This window comes from Euleptes europaea, chromosome 15 (genome assembly GCF_029931775.1).
Source record: "Euleptes europaea isolate rEulEur1 chromosome 15, rEulEur1.hap1, whole genome shotgun sequence".
Taxonomy (NCBI): Eukaryota; Metazoa; Chordata; class Lepidosauria; order Squamata; family Sphaerodactylidae; genus Euleptes; species Euleptes europaea.
In genome coordinates this window covers 40,035,195-40,049,927 of record NC_079326.1, presented here as the reverse complement: position 1 = coordinate 40,049,927, position 14,733 = coordinate 40,035,195, and positions in this window count along the sequence as shown.

Sequence of the window (14,733 nt, the reverse complement as noted above, 5' to 3'; positions counted from 1 at the left end):
TCCGGGGGCGGGAAGGGGGAGAATCAAGCGGTAACAAGCTTGGGAAGGAAGCTGCCGCCCCGAGGTTATCTCCCCCCCCCCTTGCCTACATGCATTAGGGAGCAAAAAACAACAACAGATATTCATGGAAGGTTTTGCATTGGATTTGTCACTCTATAGATGCACATTTCCCCCATCCATATTCTCAAAACTCTGCACGGCGGCTTATTGTTGAGTTTTGAGAATTTGGATGGGGAAAATGTGCATCTAAAGAGTGGCAAATCCAATGCAAAACCTTCCATGAGTATTGCCCCAGAGTGAAAGCATGAACTGAACCAAGCTAAAGCCCGGATCTCTCTATGAGAAGAGAAGAAAAAGAGTCTCAAACAACGATTGATGCAAAAGTTTAATGGAAGGAAGTCTCGGTCTTTAATCAGTTAGAAGCTCAAACTTTAACGCATCTTTTTAAAAAAAACTTTCCCTTCCTCTCCCCACAACAGACACCCTGTGAGGTAGGTGGGGCTGAGAGAGTGTGACTAGCCCAAGGTCACCCAGCTGGCTTCATCTGTAGGAGTGGGGAAACAAACTCAGTTCACCAGATTAGCCTCTGCCGCTCATCTGGAGGAGTAGGGAATCAAACATGGTTCTCTAGATCAGAGTCCACCGCTCCAAACCACCGCTCTTAACCACTACTACACTGCTCCAAACCACCACTCTTAGCTACACTACACAACGGCCAATAACCTTTTCACATCCACCTGTGTTGCTGTGATCAAATTGTCATTAACCACTTTAAAAAGTGAGTTTAGATGGATAGATATCGGTAATACAGGAGTCCAGCGGCGCCTTAAAGACTAACAACATTTATTCCAGCATAATCTGCCCTGAGTTCACTTCATCAGGTGCATGAGGTGTTCATCCATCAGGCAGATACATTTATGCTCAAAGTTGCAATTGGATTCGGTGCTCTGTTTCACAGATCACTGTTGCCCACCCCCACCCCCACCTTCCCTTTCATTTGTTTTCAGCTTTTAGTACAAATGGATCTACCGAATGGGTGAGTTGTGCTTCATGAACTCTTCTGCGGCAATAAATTTTGTCAGTTTGTAAAGTGCCACTAGGCTAACGCTACTCCCCATCTGGTATTTTTAGCATTGGCATATCCTGTTGAAAAAAAAAATATTCAATTTGCAGTAAGAAAAACGTGACACTGAAAGGCTGTATATACTGCAGATTGCGTAAAGATTTGGCCCACGGACATCAGAGGTGACTGCCAAGAAGCAAATGCAGTTATTGGTCCCTGTTTGGTAAAGATGTTTCATCCCTTTTTTCAACTAAAGGCACTCCCTCGCTTGGAGGCTGAGCAAAGCCAAGCTTCGCCGTCCGTGTGTGGTGCCCACACAAGCCACATAATCTGTAACATGAACCAAGAATGATCTGCAAAACAGAGCCAAGTCACAATAGACTACAAGCGGTGTGTAAACTCTCAGAGTGTTGTTATTTCTTGCAAGCATGTGGCCCGGCTGACATGCTCAAAGAATCTCCATTTTAAATAAGCCCTTAATTACATACTTACCTGCACCAGTGGTTTCTCAAACTGCATGGAGAGAAAAAAATGTACTCCAAAACCGTTCTCCAGGGAATAGGCCACACGCTTCAGTCTCCTAAATCCGCTTTAACTCAGGAATGCTTTTCAGGCGGCAGAGAAAGGGATTTTGCCTCCTCTCCTCCCACTGGAGTTTTAAGACTGGCTACCTTCCAAGGAAGCTGAAGTACAAATACTTCAGTAGGGACAGTTCGACATGTCATGTGAACAAGCCATCCGAAGTAACATTTTTTAAAAGTTCCCTTGATTTCCTTCGAAGAGAAAGGCCTTTACGTTTGGGTCTCTTTCCTCCTGGCCTTGAACACCTGAAAAGTGTATTTTAAAGGGGGTGTCTTTAAAATAGGGGTGGATTTGTTGGTGCCACTGTATTGTTGATATTTGCAGGGAGGGCAATAAATGTTTTTGGGACCATCTTGAGCATAGTTAATTAAATCATAATACTTCAATACACACTTGGGAGATGCATAGAGGTCCTTTAATGGATGCATACAAGAACACAAAATAAAATCAGTTTCTTCAGGATAAATATGAAAAAGTTAGCACCATGGAAAATTTATTTATTTATTTGGAAAATCTGTTTGCTGCCTCTCCAGGGAACCTTCCTGAGGCTGCTTACGAAATAAAACATAAGAAAAACGTGGAAAAGTTGTGTTCATTTAAGAAAAAAACAACAACCAGCATTTAAAAACCCAGCCAGAGCATAATAAGGTAAATCATGGAAAACCTTAAAATGGATGGAACAGTTTTAAGGCTAAAAAGCACACTATGTTGTTCAAAGATCAGCTCCTTCATTAAGAGCAAATACGTTTTGGCAGTTGGGCTGCATATCAACAATGCTATGTTTTGTGCTAGAGCAGACTTGAAAATGTATGCAGGCATAGCCCAAAGGCTCAGTTCTGCCGGTGAAATGAAGCCGGTTTATTAGATTTGGCCCTGTAAGGTTCCTGGTTGTTGTGCCTCAGCGCTGTTGTTATGCTATCAGAGCACAGGATGCTTTAGAGCACTGGTTCCCAACCGGGGGTCCGTGGACCCCTAGGGGTCCGCGAGAACTAAATTAAGGTCCGCGAAACAAAGTTATAAACCCGTAATAAATTAATATTTTCAATCAAAAGTTCTCTATTATAAAAATACATATTCAAATATTATTCTAAGTTTAATTTTTAACTAATAGTTATGATTAAAGTTTATTTTCAGATTCTCGGAATTTTTATTTTGAACCTTGGGGTCCCTGCACCGAACAAAAAAGTCTTAGTGGTCCCTGGTCAAAAAAGGTTGGGAACCACTGCTTTAGAGGCTAACCTGACAAAGCACTGCCAGAGGACCATACAGTCTAACATTTGACACAAGGGTAGGGTTGCCAGCCTCCAGGTACTAGTCTTACTTTGCTGTCCATGTATACAAGGAAGGCACACTCCTTCATATATTGAATGAATTTAGCACGGAAGGACTAAGCTTGAAAAAGTTTCATATGAAATGTAATTATACCGGATTTCCATTGCACCACGTCTTGTCTCCATTGCCTGAATTTTGCAATCTACATGCATGGACTTGAAATTATGATATGCATTGAGCACTTTTGCCTATATTTATCTTTGTGTAGCTTGTATGCTGTTATATTGAATTCACTTTGAACCTTTTGTAAATTTCCTGTTTGCTCAACCAAGGTTGGCCTGTTAGTAATTACCTTTAATATATATTTTAAGAGTAATTTTGTATTGTAGTTACCTTATTTTAGGTTTACTTTTGCTGGTGCTTGCATCTTGAATTCTAAGCCTCCAGGTACTAGCTGGAGATCTCCTGCTATTAGAACTGCTCTCCAGCCGATAGAGATCAGTTCACCTGGAGAAAATGGCCGTTTTGGCAATTGGACTCTATGGCATTGAAGTCCCTCCCCTCCCCAAACCCCACCCCCAAAATCTCCCGCCAGTGGCGAAGAGGGACCTGGCAACCCTACATAAGGGGGGAAACAAAGGGTGGGAGGTGGGGTTTGGGATAAACCAGAAGAATACATTCATTTCCATAACACATACTTAAGACTAGATTCAGGTGGGGAATGGGAAATACAGTAGGGCATTATGCCCAAAATGTCAGAATATATCCTGTTCTGAAATCTTCGGAAGATGTGTAGTATCATTATGTAACACACATATATTTATAATTAATATGGACAGGCTACAGTATAGAAACTCTGCAGTATATCCTTCTTCTTGTGATCAAATTGCGGCCTGGATAAAGCAATTTTTGATGGGTCCATTTAAAGGATACTCTTTGATTTAATCCTCATATATTTTATATTATGCGTATCAAAGTATTGAATTAACAATATTAGATAAATGAGATAAGAAAAGCATACATAGACTAAACAAGATGGGGATTAATTGCTGTTAGCAAAAGTAAATACAATTTATATTAAGATGGAAGAGAGTGAGGGGGAAGTTATTTTTTGTTTTAACCATTACGATTATTATTTTTTTATTACCTTATTAAATTCTAAGTAGTTGATGTTTTTTTCTATATGTTAATGAAATGAAGAAAACAATAACAATTTATATTAAAAAAAATTGTGGCCTGGATGAAGCGTTCCAACCTCGATTTCAAAAAAGACCCATGAAGGGAGGGAAGGGAAGGGGCACTGGAGATATAGTTGTCAGGCACGGCCTGATGCCCGCCAACAGGGGAAACGATGGACAGGCCAGATGGCATTTGCAAGGTTGTTCTGTTTTTCTGTTTCATTTTGTTTTGGCTCGCTGTTCTCGGGAAGCTTATGTTATGTTGTCGTTATCTTATGTTGCCGGAGCAACTAGGAGTCTTTGCAACCATATATCTATTGTACTCTGCTTCCTACCCCCATTAGTCTCATTGCTTTCCCCCAGTTACATTCTTTAGCTGCTGGGTACCGGTCTTTTCCCATTAAACTAACTTTCTATGGAAAACATGCCTAGAGGTCGTTTGTGGGATTTATCTGGCAAGCCCAGAGCTGACAAGAGTTGCCAACTGCCCAGAGGGAAAAAAAGGTTCTGTCCCTTTACTAGAAGCCTGCATAGCAGCTCACCTGTTAAGCGCTGCCTCTCAAGACCTGCTGTCTGTCTTCAGAGGTGAGCTGAAGTGGTGGCACTTCAGAAGTGCGGTGGATGGCAACTAGAGACAGGGCTTTTTCTACAGTGGCACCTCACCTTCAGAAGGCTCTACCTATTGAGGTTCACCTGGCACATACTTTGCTTTCTTTTAGGCACCCGGCCAAAACACATGGATGAAGCGTTCCACATAGATGAAGCATTTCAACCTGGATTTTAAATAAGACCCATGAAAGAAGTTAAGAGAAGGGGCTCTACCTAAATGTAGGGGCTCTGAAAGGGTTGCCAGGTCCCTCTTCTCCTCCGGCGGGAGGGTTTTGTGTTTAAGCGCATGCGCCGATGCACACGCGGCACTTCTGGTTTAGAACCGGAAGTGCCGCCTCGCAAAGGGCCTTTGCCTCTTAGTTTGAGTGGTAAAGCGGCCCTTTACCACTCAAACTAAGAGGTAAAGGCCCCTCTAAACCGGAAGTGACGCGCACGGTATGCACGCGCGCATGCACGTTTGCCCGCCAATTCTCAGGTGGTCGGCGGGCAGAGGGGGCAATTGCCGGGGGTTTGCCTGCCACAAGCGGGCACCTGGCAACCCTAGGCTCTACCTTTGGAAGCTCTACCTAAACTCTCAATCTTTGGATCATTGAGACAGACAATGTCCTCTACCTAGCTTAGTAGACTGAAGGCAGGTAAACTTCTGCTCTGTTCAACCGTTTTATCTTGAAAACTCCCTTTTCCCCTTCTTTAAATCCCTCTCTGCCCCACTCCTCCTCATGGCCTTGCTGAATTCTCACTCAGCCAGAGACCTGGCTCTCTTTCACTTTCTCTGTCTTCATACACATGTTCTTCTAAAGACAATTTCACTGTTCTTATGGTTGAGTTCCTTGTCATTTCCTGTACTCCATATCTCCTTCAGTAAATTCTTAACCTTGTTTTGGAAAAAATCTGATTGTTTCATTTTGACTGGTATCCTACTACAGGCACTTTGAGCTTTTTGTTTTTTGTTTTTGCAGTCAAGTCACAGCTGACTTATGGTGACCCTGTAGGGTTTTCAAGGCAAGACACTTTCGGAGGTGGGTTGCCGTTGTCTGCCTCCACATTATGATCCTGGTATTCCTTGGAGGTCTCCCATCCAAATACTAGCCAGGGTCAGGGCTGAGAGTACATGACTGGCCCAAGGTCACCCAGCAAGCTTTCATGGCACCAGTGGGGATTTGAAACTGGGTTCCCTGATTCTAGTCTGACACTTTAGCCACTACACCATGCTGGCTCTCACTTTGAGCTTGCTTGCACACTATCCAGCTAAAGATCCTGAAACCACACATTGTTCCCCTCCCCCCCAAATTGGCAAGTGTGTCAGTGTTCCTTAGGGTTGCCAGCTCTGGGTTGGAAAATACCTGGAGATTTTGGGGGAGGAGTCTAAGGAAGGTGGGGTTTGGAGAGGGGAGGGACTTTAATGCCCTAGAGTTCAATGGCCAAAGCTGTCATTTTCTCCAAGGGAACTGATTTCTATCTCCTGGAGATCTGTAATAGCAGGAGATCTCCAGCCACCACCTGAAGGCTGGCAATCCTAGTTTTCCATGCTAGCCAGACTGTGGAAGCAGGAACAGGTATTCCCCAACACAGGCCGTTTATGCTTGGTAATTAGCGGTGCCTTCCAGGCTGAAGCACCCCGCATATTTTTTTTATTTCTTCATGCTGCTTCGCATTTCTGAAGAGCCCCTTTAACGCGACCTTTTGTATTTGCACATAGAAGCATTTACTGAAGGAACCATGCAAAATCACAATCACAGCTTAACTATGCAAACAACCATTACTAATGGTTATGCAGACGAAGGAACAGATGAGTGGGGGGTGGGGGGAATTTGTTTTACTTTCTCCTCTTGCATCAAACCGTGAATAGTCATTTTAAAGGGCGGATTTAAAAAAGCAGCTTTGAGTGAGCATCCAAATTGACCCTGCATAAATGGCCTAAGTTTAATTCCCCCAAACTGGTCATGGTTCTGAGTGTCTCCTGAACCCAAGTCAGAGAGTCCACATGAGTCTCTAGGGGCAGATGTGGTAACAGCAGCATAAAAATGTTATAAATAAATAAACAGCAATCCAAAGCAGGTATACTCTGAATCCAACGCAGGCTTACCCCCAGGAAAGTGTTCTTAGGATTGTAGCTTTAATGTGTGGAAACAGGCAGCTGAAACTTTTCACGGCACAGAGGTGAAGAGCATCACCTGGCCCATTAAGCATCTGTTAAAGGGACAGGACAGCTTTTTCTCCAGGCAGTTGGCAACCCTAGGAGGTGAGGGCCCCACGAATAAGTGGAGGCCTGAAGCAGATTTCTTTAGTGCCTGACTGGCCTTGCATCACAATGACTCACCCTATCTGACTGATCCCAAATGAATAACTTCCTCTCTTCTGCAACTGCTGCAGTGAATATCATTATGGTTCCAGATGGAATCTTCCATGGAATATTTAGGGGAACCATCCTGATGAATAGGGTTGCCAGCTCTAGGTTGGAAAATACCTGGATATTTTGTAGGGCTGCCAACTTCCAGGTACTGACAACACAAAACGGTCAGCCTGCTGTAATGTATGCTAGAAAAAAGTAACAGCAGAAAATTGCCAGTTCTTTGCGAAAGCTTAGTGTAATTATAAACTACAACTACATGTACATCACCAAAATATCACCAAATAACTCATAATATTACATATCCTAAATTATAATCATCTATTCAATTTGATTGAGTCCACAGTGGTATATTCCTATTGCAACTTTGACTTCCCGTCTTACAGTTCCAATGTTTTCAAAGCTCTGGTAAGTCAGTAGAAGGATCTCCTCATATGGTGCTTTGTCAATTGGTATCCTTTGCAAATACCATCCGTTGTGGAGAGATGTCAGGTCCCGCAAACTGAATTAGTTGCATGGTGCAGAACGCATCATAAATACCCCTTCAGGGGTCCGGATATTGCCGTTTTGACCTGTGTCTTCTTCAGGGAATAAGCATGGCAGTCATTAAATCTGCTCCTGCATTGATAGGACGCTTATGTTCCAGGTACTAGCTGAAGATCTCCTGCTATTACACCTGATCTCCAACTAATACAGATCAGTTCACCTGGAGAACATGGCCACTTTGACAATTGGACTCTATGGCATTGAAGTCCCTTCCCTCCCCAAACCCTGCCCTCTTCAGGTTCCGCCCCAAAAACCTCCCACCGGTTGCAAAGAGGGACCTGGCAACCCTAATATTTTGGGGGAGGAGCCTTAGGAGGGCAGGAATTGGGGAGGAGAGGGACTTCAGTGGGGTATAATTTGGGTTGCCAACCTGTTGTTACAACTGATCTCCAGCCGATAGTCTCTGGGATGTTCCCTTGCCACAAAGCAGCATCCCTCTGCTTCCTTGGGGGTGGAAAGTGCCATCAACTCGCAGCCTACTTGTGGTGACCCCATAGTAGGGTTGCCAACCTCCAGGTAGTACCTGGAGATATCCTGCGATTACAACTGATCTCCAGCCGATAGGTGCCATAGATGCCACCTTCTAAAGTGGGCATTTTCTTCAGGTGAACTGATTTCTGTCACCTGGAGATCAGTTGTAATAGCGAGAGGTTGGCAACCCTCCAGGTTGGCAACCCCACTGATGAATCACAAACTTCTCAGCTCCATTAATATCAAAGAGATTTAAGGCAGCTTAAATATACAACCAGCATTGCAGCTTAACATTAGCAGATCAAGATACCCAAAGGACAGACTGGATGCACTGACAGCAAAATCATTATGATGCAAGCCATTGTTGAAATTGCCATTCTTAAGATTTTTTTTTTAATGGAAGGTGGTCATTTGCATATACAGTTTATTCTAGACTTGCATTCTCAGGTTTACCTTTGAAATACACGATTCTGTCCCTTTTGGTTGTACCTATGAATGCCGAAATAAAACAGCATATCCCAAGACCTTAAAAAAGAACACCATTCTTTTAAAACGAATTACTTTAAAAATATATATATATATTAAAAACCTTCAAAACTGAAAACATGGCTAGTTTTCCTAAAGCTTGAGGGCAACAGGCAAAATATAAATACAAACACTTGAAAATGCAGAGTTTCAGAGGGGAACTGTGTTGGTCTGCAGAACAGTTAGAAGGGAGCTGCGTCTCTTGAAGGTGTGTGCCCTGAAAAATCTTAATTGTCTCTAAGGTGCTGCTGGACTGGAATCTGACAGCTGAAAATGCTCAGTGATCATTCTGTTCCTCCCACATTTCTGCCAAGCATTGTGTGTGTAAAGTGCTGTCAAGTAGCAGCCGACTTATGGAGACCCCTTTTGGGGTTTTCATGGCAAGAGACTAACAGAGGTGGTTTTGCCAGTGCCTTCCTCTGCACAGCAACCCTGCTATTCCTTGGTGGTCTCCCATCCAAATACTAACCAGGGCTGACCCTGCTTAGCTTATGAAATCTGACAAGATCAGGCTAGCCTGGGCCATCCAGGTCAGGGCTCTTTTAAAGCTTCAAGGGAGTTTTTGTTTTTGTATTTTTGCAAAAACTTAAAAACCATGCTGGTTATTTTAATATCTGTGCTCGTTCAACCCCGCTTATCCCAACATGTGGTTATGTGAAGTCCTTGTTCACCCCAGCTGTGCACTCCCTCTACTTCCTCAAGCAGTTTCTTGAAACGCTGTGTCAAACAACACACCCATTGATCAGAATGTCAAATTATCTGACAATATTTTGTTTCCCAATATCTTTGAATTAGTAAGGATTTGCAGCATCTGTTTTGAATTTTTTCCCTTTAACTTGGATATAGTAAAGTGTTTGGTTCAAGAGATCTTTATTAGAATCACTGCCAGTTTGTCCCACAGGAGTCCCAGATAACTCCAGGGTCTCCGAGCAAATTGATTTGAACTGTTCACCTTTGACAGTTCATCAGAAAAGACACACAGCATCAATGTACAAAACATGTTTTGATTTACCTTCCACATACTCCTTTTTTATTTATGCAAAATGCTTATATTCTCCTCCAAGGCCAACAATGTGTCTTTAATTGTCTAAAAATAAAATATAATAAATACAATATAATAATTAGCACAATCTTCCACAAGTGGGAGGTTTAAAAACAACCAAATTCAAATGGCCGTCTCTTGAAGCATAACCCAATATTCTTGGGAGTGAATGTATAAAGCCCGTTGGCGTCGGTTTCATGCTCCGCGGCATCAATGGAGTCTGAGAGAAGAATTGTTCTAAGTAGCGCCATCTCCAGAGGTCATTGTTTTGAGTGATTTCTCGCGGGGTGGGGGGAGAGAAGAACAAAGTGTGTTTGAGCAACTTCGCCTCATTAAATCAGCTCAGCAAGTTGCTGGATAATGGTCAGTGGATGGTGGTTTTGATGTCTGCCCATGTAGGGTACCCTACGAGTGCGCCTGTCAGCAATAGTCAAATGCGGCCGGTTGCACCGGGAACGGGTCACAGGGAGATAAAAATTAAAGCAGCAACTTTGGGGGGGGGGGCAGAGAAGAGGTGTCATATTATGAATATGAATTAGCTAAGCAGTGCTCAATGCAGCAATTCCTTAAGGGGGAAAATAAAGTATGTTTTAAAGGATAATATTATTTAAGTTTTATGGTTTTATTGTTCAGGACCTTTGGTCAAAAACGGGGAAAGAAAGATAATATTAAGCTATAGGGGATTTGAGGGGGAGGGAAACACCTCAGCTATTCTTTAAAAAACAACAACCCAAAAACCGATTATCTAGAAATAAAGACATTTCTGTAAATCATGTCCCAAGTTCAACTTATGTTGCTTCGGCAATGATGGTATGACACCACAGTAGTTCATATTTGGACTAAAGTTTAATCATCAGCTTGCAGTGTGTTGTGACTGAATGCTGCTGTTAGGCTTAATAGCGCATCAATGTTAAATCACATGTCAGCCTCTGCCTGTAAATCTGTTAGCCAGGGTCAAGGTCTGCCCCTTCTCCTAATTGCCCCGGCTCACAGACATCATTGGAAATAAGCCATTTTGACAAGATGGTGTGCAGCCTTTGACAGTATCGCAAGCAAGACAAGCTAGATCTGGTTCTTTCTCCTATGTTTAGATTCTGGAGTGAAAATACCAGAATGCTGTGCATGCCAGTGTATGTTCACTAAAGGGAAAGCCTTTCTCTAAAATACATTTTGGCCTGATCCAGTTCAACCAGGGAAATCAGTATCATCATAGTCTTGGTAGTATTTCACTGACCATCACAGAAATGGAGAGAATTAGCTGTGGTGGTACTAGAGGTGGGTTCCCAGCTCTACCTTTCTGACATTATACCTGAGGGACCTCTGAGAAGATGGAGCAAGCCATTTCAGAAGTGGCTGCATGTCACGTGATACTTAAAGCTAATGTGAATGCATTTTAATACTTGTACTCAGAGGGTTGAATAGTAAGCTGTCACACACAGTAAAATTTCTTCTGTACATACAGGTCAAGTTCTCAATGGGGAAGCAAATTTGTGACTCAATGGTAAAGCACCTGCCCTGCACACATAAGGTCCCAGGTTCAATTCCCAGCATCTCCACACTTAAAAGGATCAGATGAGAGGTGATGTGAAAAAACACACAGAACACATGAAGCTAACATATACTGAGTTAGACCATTGGTCTGTCAAGATTGGTATCATCTACTGAGTGGCAGCAGATCTCCAGGGTCTCAGGCAGGGGTCTTTTACATCATTTACAACCTGATTCTTTTCGTTGGAGGTGCTAGGGATTGAACTGGGGCCTTCTACGTGCAAAGCAGATGCTGTGCGACTAAACCTCAGCCCCTTCCCCTATCTGCCTGAGACCTTGGAAAGCTTGCTGCCCATCAGAGTAGATAATACTGACTTTGATAGACTCATGTGTTCTTGTGGATTCAGACTACATATATAGTCTTACATGAGCAAACATTCCTTCATGCAGAAAACCAGGTATCAAGGAGAAAGGTTCTTGTTTAGCCTATTCTTTGACGTATCAGTCCTCTACATACATACAAGCCACAATGTGTAAGTGGAAATGGTAGAGCCCAGAGACCTCAATGAGACCTAGACCATAATTCCATAGCCAGAGGTTACCAGGTGCAAAGGAGGACAGGATCTTTATATCTTAAATAGTGGTTAAATAGAGGGAATATATCAAACACAGAATCACCCCCCCCCCCGCAAATGCAACACAAGACATCCTCTGAAATTTGCTGTTAAACATAACAATTAGACATCGGCCATTTATGCTTGGTAATTAGCAGGGCATTCCAGGCTGAAGTGCCCCGTATATTTGTTTTTTAGTTTTTCACGCTGAACTGTCATTCAGGAAGTGACTGCGAAGCCGGCAAATACCTGCTTCGCATTTCTTAAGAGCCCCTTTAACGCGACCTTTTGTGATTGCTCCACCCCCACCTCGAAGAATCCCCTCAAGGAAGCATGCAAAATCACAGCTGCACATTAGCTATGCAAACTGTGATTGCTAATGACTATGGAAACGAAGGAAGGAGCAGGTGAGTGTGTGGGGTGTGTGTGGATTTTCTCCTTTTGCATTGGGACCATGAATAGGCATTTTAAAGGTCGCATTTAAAAAAGAGCTTTGAGCGAGCATCAAAATTGACCCTGCATAAATGGCCATTGTGTCTTTCACTAACTTTGTCACCCTACATGTCACCCACCTGAAACAATACTGTAGATGTGATCAGGCTTTTGCTTTGACAATTTTCATTTGTTTAATTCAGTGAAAACATTCAGGACACTTAATATGACTTAGGAAGAGTTCTTCATAGATTGCACTTTTAAAAACCTATTTCAAAAGGATTATTGCCTATTTAAACTATGTCACTTCCATTTTACAAATCCCCTCCTTTCCCTCCTAAAACTGATTTATTTTAAAGCTTCTCTCTTGCCCTTATTTTTGTTTCTTTTGCACTGAACTCTGTTATTTTGAAGAGCGATTCCAGCACACGAGGAAGATTTCTAGCCAGTCATTTTTGCATAAATGTTTTAATAAGAGTGATCAATACCATCAGTCCCCCTTTAAATGCTAATGAATGCTTTAACAGAGCAGATGTGGACACACAAGTATAGTACAAATTAAAATTAGGCACAGAATTCAATTCCTGACAAACAGCAGAGGAATCCATTTTGGACATCTTGATAACAAATCCTCAGGACCGCCACAGAATCGCAGGGAAAGCCTGGACCCTGCTCAGTCCTCATATATTTTGTCCCAAACATGAACCTGGTTTTTTTCATGGAAATGTTCCAGACAGCTTTGTGACAAATGAATTTCCATTTTCATATGTTTCAGATAAGAGTCTTCTATGGATCTATGTGTAGAAGAGACGTTATACAATCCTAAAGTGGTACAACAATTTTTTTTAAAAAATGTTGCTCCATATAAAACATTCCTTGCAATTAAAAATCTTGTACCTCAAGAGGTACCCCTGCTTCTTCCCTGCTGGGAATTTTTCCATTTGTAGGGGGGTCTTTCAGGCTCTTTTTACATAGAGGAACTTGAAAAACACATTTCTCCACTTGCATTTAAGAGCGCTATACTCCTACCAAGACACGTGGTTCTGCCACCTCATTATCACCTCATTCTGCTGCATGTACAGACCATAGTGGGAAGGGTTGGTCTTCTATTTGCAGGGAGTATTTAAACATAGGGGAGCATTCCAGACATAAATCCCACACCCATTTTATAGCTGCTTGTATGGAAAATTGATTGTGTAGGATCTCAGAGGTTTCCCTATTCCAGCTGTCTTTACAGGCTTATATTTATACACACATAGGAGGGCCTATACACTGGCCAGATGTGCAGCCCTACCATCTGCCATATTAAAATGGAGATTTAAGAAGATCCCCAGGATGGAGAGACTTTGCCTGTGTAACACAGGGGAGCTGGAAACCATTGAGCATGTATTTTTTAGATGTCCCCTCTACAAGTCAGCCCGCTTCAGTATTATTGACCCTTTGATTAGGGAAATGGGCTTTGGTGATGAGGGTGAATGGACCAAAAGGTTTCTGCTGGGAGACAGCTCACCAGTCACCACCCAGGTTGCAAAATATTGTGCAGTAGCAATGAAGCTACTGTACATCCTTAATCTGTGGAAATGTAAAATTGGGTAATTCCAAATTTTGTTGACCTTGGTTGTAAACATCTAGTCTGTATGGTCAGTTTCTGTTTTACCTGTTTTATCTGGCATTCTAGCTGCAAATAAAATTTATTTATTTATCTTTACAGGCAGGGAAAGCTGGGGACTCTAGCTCACTCACTCCCCTTTCCCTGCCAAGTCCGAGGTAGTTAAAGGGAGCAAGGATGTAATTCCTCCTTGCCTGGTCGGTGTAAGCTTGGCTGTTTTAGTTAGCATTGCCAGCCTCCAGGTAGTCCCCGGAGATCTCCCGCTATTACAACTGATCTCCAGGTGACAGAGATCGGGTCACCTGGAGAAAATGGCCGCTTTGGAAGATGAACTCTATGGCATTCTACCCCACTGAAGCACCTCCCCTCCCCAAACCCTGCCCTCCTCAGACTCCATCCCCAAAATCTCCAGGTTATTTCCCAACCCAGAGCTAGCAACCCTAATGTAGTTTTAATATTCCCATTTTTATAATAAGTGGGAAGAGCAGGAAAGATTTGTAATTTGGGAATTGAATGTTCCTCCCCCCATATGCGTTCTTCAATTACATTAGTTATAATCCACATTTTTCATGTAGAAACCTTTTCCTTTTCATGAGGCTGTGCTAGCTAGCCAAGGTTATGATTTTATTGCTATTGTTTAAAAAACTTATAAAAAATTAACAGCCTAATCCTGAAATAAGTTTATCGGAGGAAAGTCCCACCGGTTGTAACAGGATTTATGTTCTGTTTAGGACTGCAGCCTTGTAGCTTAAACCCCCACCCACCCAAGAAACCTGTTCTCTCAGCAGAATAGCAACCCATAATAATAATACATTTTGTTTTTATTACCTGAAGACTAAAAAACAAAATATTCACAGTACCGCTAAAATACAATTAATAAAATTCCTATAATAAGTCAATAAATACCATATCCAAAGAGTTCGAAGTCAAGGACATTTCTCTCAACATTAGT